We start from the raw sequence: 7,703 nt of genomic DNA, 5'->3' as shown, positions 1-7,703 counted from the left end.
TACAATTAAAGTTAATAAAAAAATGTTAAAGTTTATTTACACCTTCTCTCTCATGAAAACATGTTTTTAATTAAAGATTAAATCTTATGGTTAACAATTAAAGTTAATAAAAAAATGTTAAAGTTTATTTACACCTTCTCTCTCATGAAAACATAAATAGAAATTAGTAAAAAAAATAGCAAAACATTTTTTTTATGTTTTCCATGTTTTGTATCAAATGTAACAACATATACTACATGTAACAAAAAAAAACGATGTTCCATAGGGTTTTCACGGGTTTTCATTTTATACTTTGCCTGTATATATATATATATATATATATACAGGCATATATATATATATATTATATATATATATATATATATATATAGGGGAAAGTTAACGTACAAATGAAATTAACGTGCTAAACGTGAGAATCAAGTAGAGTAATTATATATACAAGTAGAGTAATTATGTAATTACATCATAGAGTAATTACGTAATTACTCTATGATGTAATTACATAATTACTCTACTTGTATATATAATTACTCTACTTGATTCTAACGTTTAGCACGTTAATTTCATTTGTATTTGATCCAAACCCTATATATATATATATATAAGGAGAGGATCAAGAGAAAACTTAAAAACTCCTAAAGAATTATTTTTAATTAAAAATAAAAAAATATTTTCAAAATTCTGTTTTAGCCATTATTCTTATATTTCACTCGAAAAAAATAAAAAAAATAAAAAAAAACCGCTGTAATGCACATACGTATTACTGTGCGATACCGTTGTATTACTATGTATTTTTGAGTTTAATAGTGTTTTATTGCATATATTCAATATGTGTGTACTGTATATGTGTAATAGTGTTGTATTATAGGGAAAAAATAATAAAATAAAAGTCGATGCGGTGCACATGTGCATTAATGTTGTATTACACATACGTACTAATGTGTATTCGATGTGTGTATTAGTCTTATATTACATATATACAATGGTGTGTATCAAATATGTGCAATAGTGTTGTATTTTATGTAATACAAACACTTTTGCATATATGCAATGCACACTATTACACATGCGCACTATACCGACGAGGTTACCGACAAGTTTTTCTTCTTTTTTTTGGAACCAATAACAACATATAAGAATAATGTAAAAAAAAAAAGAAACTTCAAAACAAAATTAAAAAAAAAGTTAAAAATAGTTTTTTAGAAGTTTTTAGGAGTTTTTAAATTTTCTCTTTAAGAGGAGTTTTCACTAGAACCCACCCCTATATATATATATATGAGAGATTTCAATTAAGAACCCCTTTGAGTTTTAAGAACTCGAATGAACTCAGTGTAACGATTTTTTTTTCCCGAATCTTATTTTACACATGCGTAATATATGTAAGTTACATACACGTAAAAATTTATAGAATTTTTTACGCACCGAGTCGACTTTTTACACATGTGTAACGGACGTAAAAGTTAGTGTAACCACTTACATATTTATTCTCTCTCCTACTTTGACTTTTTTGCCAGATTTAATCTCAATCACATATTCCAATCCATTTAATTAAATGTGTGGCCTAGAATGAAGTTCTTAAGTTCTTAAAACTCAACATGGTTATCAAAATATCCCCTAAGGGATATTTTAACAAAAATGATGATGCCTTCAAAAGTTAAACCCCATTCTACAATTGAGGCCTACAAAATAAACCCCCAAATAACCGATTAAAAAACAACCAAAAATAATAGTCCAATGGAAAGCATACGTTAACCCTAACGGATACGAAAGGCACAAATTTTAGGAAACATACCGATTTTAATCTAAGGACTTGTTTGGTAGCCTCTTAATTGTTCATGTCCATTAGACTTAAGAGTAATTCTTATTCATTAAGAGGTTATATGAACCATTGAAAGATGATGGCCTCTTAATGACCATTAAGAGGTGATAGCCTTTTAATGACCAGAGGCTAACAAACAACCTCTAGATCTTTCAAGCATTTTTTCCAAGCTAACAGCATGCAAAACAGAACATCGTGAGCCTCGTCACGGGAAGGACACGATGGAGGGTCTTCCCGTAACCACCTTACGGCATAGTGAACCCTTTTACATATATGTCTTTTACAAAACGCCCATCTCATTGTGTGCATAGTGAACCCTTTTACATATATGTCTTTTACAAATCCGCCCCTCCAGATGCCGGTTTTGATATGGACTCCCGACTCGGAACTGATGGCTACAATGTCTTAGGCTCGAACGTCTTGAATACCACCCGAGCCGTCGGCTCACAAGTTGGTGATCCGACTTGTTGGTGAAATGCACGTGAGCCGTCGGATCACAAGTTGTTGGGTTGGCATCCCGTACGCAATTCCGTACTCGTCCCAACCACTCTTCACGGCTATACAATCGTCCCCTGACATGATGTAACAATCCTCGATTCGTGTGTTTGTGCAAGAATCTGAAACAAAGGTTCATTCAATTCAAACAGGCTGGTTGACTTTGAAATTTTGTGCTTGGTTAATTCTCATGTTTCAAAAAAAAATAAAGATTGTGTGATTACTCTAAATCTTTGTCACAAAAACCAAAAAGATATCTAACTATCCCTAAAGTTAAAGCTATTCAGGTCAAATGGATTGACTTTGCCTTCGAAAATAATACGAGTTAAAAGATCAAACTTTTAGAAAATTTAAACCCATAGACCAAAAGTTGTAAATCTTTCTAAAACAGCAGATCAGGTGGCATTTATGATCAAATGTAGCTTATGTCCATTCAAAAGACCGTAAGTCCGACTAAAAAAGTCAATGCATACATAAGTCAAACGTATTACTCTTGGCTTTATAATTTATGCTTAGTCAGTTACCTCATATTTCAAAAATAACTTAAAACAGGATAATTACTCTAAATCTTTGTCACAAACTCTAAAAACATGATATTTTTTGTACTCAAAGTCAAAAGTATCATTCAAGTCAAATGGATCAAGTTGAACTACTAAAATAAATCTAGTAAGACGATTAAACTTTAAGAAAATTTAGACCCATATGCTAGACGTTGTAAACATTTCTAGAATCAGCAGATCAGGTGACATTTCTGATTAAAAAAAAACTATAAGTTTGACTAAAAAAGTCAACTTAAACATAAAGTCATTACCAGGGTTAATTCCATCAGTGTTTGGAGACCTAACTGGTGCAAGAATAGTAATTCCTTGAATTATTATATTGCTGCATCAACCAAACTTAATAAATCAACCACATTCCATAAAATAAAACCACAAACGACACGTGATTAAAACATTTCACCAATACCTGCTATATATCGGATGAACATTCCATGAAGGCGAGTCAATCAAAGTAAGATTTGATATCTGAATTCCATCCGAGTACATGATTTCAATCAAGTATGGTCGGGTGTACTGTAACTTGCCTCCACGAAATTTGTCCCACCACGGGCCTCCTTGACCATTAATCGTCCCGTTGTTCCCTTCAAGAAACAAACACCAATGTTAAACAACTAACTTGAACCCATTATGGCCCGTTATCAAACCCGGCCCAACCCGCCCATTTTAATAAAAACGTAATATACCAGTGATTATAACATCAGTGAGATTGGTACCAAATATGAGACTAATGTATCTTCCACCATCAGCATCGCGTCCCCGGCCATACGAGGGTAATGGGTCGATAACCGCCCATTCGTTTTCATCCTATCAATCAAGAACTTTTAATAATCACGTGATCATTATTGTTATAATTAAGACATTAAATATGGTAGAATAATTCTAAAAAGAACAATCCAAAGTTCAAGAAACACATTGATATGCCTTGTTTCTTGTCTGAACATGACTGCTTGTATTTGAAAATATTCTTATTCTTAGCATCCTTGAACATTAATCTTGAACTGACAAATGGGTGATCTTCAAATTAACAAAAGCGTTTCGGCTTTTGAGAAACATTATGTTTCGGGTTTTTTTTCCTTTTTCTGGTTTTTGTTTCGGTTTGGTTTTTCGGTTTTACTATTCGGGCTTGAAAATTTTGGTTAAAAAAAGGCCCAAAATAATGAAAATTTGAGCCAAGAACTTTGGGCTTAAATTTTTTTTTTAATTAATAATTAACTGATTATTACAAATTTGGATCTAAAACCATAAGCTAAACCATTAATTAATTCTTGTAGCAATTGAAACGTAGCAAAAGTTGGTTTTTTAAAAAACATAAAACCTAACCATTAGTTTTTTTATGTATTAATTTCATATATACCTAACCAAAACTAAAAATATCATATATATGCCCAACATTAATGAATTTTAACTTAATAACCACTCTACCCCTTTTCATCATATTTGGTTAAACACTTTTTTTTTTGGATTTTGAATAGCATAAACGATATGCAAGCAAACCGATCCGGGTCTCTCCTATGTTGTTCTCTAATGGCATATAACCGAACAATCTAATATGTATGTTCGAATCAGATAATGAAACAAGGTATAATACATCTAATATTCTGAGAAACTACTAGTAAAAAATATAAAAACAAAATAAGTTTAAGCTAAAAATTGGTAAATAAAAAAATTTAGCATTAAAGATGGGCATATATGAGCTTTTAAAGCGTTAAAAAATAAGGGTAAAATGTTCATTTATTAAACTGTTAATAATAATAAAAAGAACAATTTAAATATATAAACCTGGGTAGCAAGAAGAACAGCATCTTGATGCAGAAACAGAGTAAAATGACTGGTGAGATTGAAACTACCGGTTAACCATCTTCCGGGCGGTACAAACAGAAGCGAGCCACCGCCTCTAGACCCGAACTTGCCGAGATGATCAATGGCTGTCTGAAAGGCCTTTGTGTTTAAGGTCACGCCATCACCAACACCACCAAATTCAGTAATGGAAGCTGTGTAAGCCCTGCAACTTACTGCAGAGTACTCAAAATAGCCTTTGATATGATGCTTATGATTTCGATGATGTCGATAATTTCGATAACTCGGTGTTCCGTAAACGTTGTTGATATTCGATAAAGCCAAAACAACAATCAAAACCAGTTTCAGATTCATCCCCTGCATTCAAAATTTGGTTTCAAAATCGTTCAAATTCAGCAAAATTGGTTTCAAATTCGATTAAATTCAACAAATTTCGCTCAAAAATTGTTCAAATTCAGTAAATTGGTTCAAAATTCGTTCAATTTCAGCAAAATTGCTTCAAATTTCGTTTAACTTTCAGTGAAATTGGTACAAAATTCGTTCAAATTCAGCAAATTTGGTTTTAAAAATCCTTAAAATGAAGCAAAAATGGTTCAAATTCAGCAAAATTCGCTCAAAAATGTTCAATTTCACCAAAATTGGTTAAAAATTCGTTCAATTTCAGTAAAATGGGTACAAAAATTGGGTCAAATTCAGCAAAATTGGTAAAATGCAGCAAAAATTCGTTACGAATTGACGGAAAAAAAGGAAGAATGGAAACATACAAGTAAATTTATACGGTTTTTGAGCAACTCCATTGAAGAAGCAAAATGTGTGTGTGATTTATGGTTGTCAAAGAACTATTGGGGGTATGTATGTATATACAGGGGTGTGTCATTCATCAAGATTCTGTGTTCTCTTATATTTGAAAAAACTAGATTACACGGGTTTTGTCAAAAGATAAAGATAAACAAGGTTGGTTATTTCAGTTGCGATTCTCAAAATACTTATGAATTAATTTAATGTAAGACTTAATTGAAAAAACAAACAGGGTTAACGAAAACTTCTAAATAGCATGATTTTGAAAACGTTAGGTGTTGATTTACAAGAAATTTAAAAAAATATACTAAAGTTGTGTAGTTGGTCAAACCTTAGGTATGAAAATGACACTTGATTCAATATGAATATAATCCACACTATGTTATAACCCATTTGACAAATGGTTTTGACCAATGCCCCATAAATAGCTAAAATGAATAAGGTAAGAGATTATAAATTGGGGTAGGGTAGAATAAAAACCCACTTGAGTTGTGAAAACTCTATAAACTCATTCTCAACCATATGTTTTTAATTAAAGATTAAACCTTGTCATCCACTGTTAAAGTTAATAAAAATGTAAAAGTTTATTTACATTTTCTCTCTTCTGAAAACATATATAAAAATTACTAAAAAATATAAAAAAAATAGCAAAACATTTTTTTATGTTTTCGATATTTTGTATTAAATGTAATAACATATATTACATGTAACAAAAAAAAGAAAAAAAACGATGTTACATACGGTTTTCACGGGTTTTCTCAACTCAAGAGCGTTTTCGGGTTTTCTCAACTCAATAGGGTTTTCAAACTATACTTCTCCATTATGAATTAGGTGAAATATGGGCTTAATACCTAAGTTTTAATATTTTCTTTATTAGTATGGTAAGATATAAAATAAATTAAAATAAACTGCTTTTTTGTTGCTTTGTGGACTTTGAGTGTAGAAAAAAAAATTGGAACTTGGAGTAACCGTAACCTAGCTTTTAAAGATTGCAAACAAGTCAAAAACAACCCTTGCAAGTTTTGTCATTCAATTTTATGCAATAAGACTCCACACTATGGGGCGTAGAAGGCGGCAGAACACCGCCGAGTGGCGCGGTCGGTGGGGGCGTATTTGGAACGACCAGCGAGGAAGAGGGGAAAAGGTGGACCCTCTCTCTCTCTCCATCTCTCACACACACATACATATATATGTAAAGATATATTGGGGTGTCCAAGGAGCTTTAAATCATAACGAGGCATTATGGAGAAGGGCTTCAAAACCCCATTTTTTATGCGGCGATGACATGACACTGTGGAGGAGCTTCGATTCCCCCCACCATAGAGAACAGCCTAATGCATTTATTTGTGCTGATTTTACTTTGAACCCATAGCTCATTAGCTTGTGTATGTTACAAGTGGGGAATCTAAAGCAATCTCATAACGGTTATTTGTGAATTTATGTTTGCCGGAAATGATAGATAGTGAGATCCTGACTACACATTTGTCTGACACGTAGCGGTACGTCGGTACCTCTACTATCACGTGGACTTGCAGTTAAACTTCGTGCAAGAATATATAGTTTAGGTGGTATTTTCCTTTTGTGCGGATGTTTTCCGTTGTTTTAATTGGTTGTTTCCAATCGTTGTTAATATAAGTTTTTTTGGTCGTTCAAAAAAGAAAACTTGGAAATACATGACATAAATGCTCAAAATTTACGAAATGAATGCAAAGATACATTAAATGGAGATATAAATATATGAAATGGTTATATATATAAATACATAAAATAGCGGTATAAAACATAAAGTACATGAAATTGATGTTTAACAGCTAGATTATATGAAAATATGAATGGTTCTGTTCAGTATTTCGGCTAGCCGAGGGCACAAAAGGTAATCGATAACCGCTTTTCGGCTAATTCGGTTAGCGGTTAGTTTATGTTTGGTTTCATCAGTTTTCGATTTGTTGTTGTTCACTCATAGTTACAGACTTCCAATGCCATCCGAATCGCCAAATTGTGGGCCGAGAACATTTAAATGGACCAAGAAACGTTCGGTTTTTGTGAATTTTTAATTTTCAAACTTTTTCTAGAAATAATATTGACTTTATTATTTATTTTATATTATCACATACTACTCTATACAAAATTGGCTTTACTGTGAGGTTATTTATTACTATTTTATTTATTTATTTTATATTATCTCATCTTCCAATTACCAAACAAGTTAGTTACCAAAAAAAAGAACCACAACT

At 31.9% G+C, this 7,703-nt stretch overlaps 1 pseudogene across 1 annotated transcript; it reads right to left on the bottom strand.

Moving 5' to 3' along the window:
• Positions 1-1,948: 1,948 nt before the first annotated feature.
• On the bottom strand, positions 1,949-5,501 carry LOC143617234 (putative polygalacturonase; annotated as a pseudogene). The gene is made up of 6 exons (XR_013150794.1): positions 5,436-5,501; positions 4,654-5,028; positions 3,558-3,678; positions 3,281-3,455; positions 3,126-3,196; positions 1,949-2,436 (listed from the first exon to the last, which is right to left on the bottom strand). The product of XR_013150794.1 is annotated as a putative polygalacturonase (transcript).
• Positions 5,502-7,703: the final 2,202 nt, after the last annotated feature.

The sequence above is a fragment of the Bidens hawaiensis genome, unplaced genomic scaffold (assembly GCF_021521415.1).
Source record: "Bidens hawaiensis isolate Kalapana, Puna unplaced genomic scaffold, B.hawaiensis_p1.1 tig00053229_1, whole genome shotgun sequence".
Lineage (NCBI taxonomy): Eukaryota > Viridiplantae > Streptophyta > Magnoliopsida > Asterales > Asteraceae > Bidens > Bidens hawaiensis.
The sequence above is the reverse complement of the archived record's forward strand: the minus strand, read 5'-3'. Positions and strand labels throughout refer to the sequence as shown.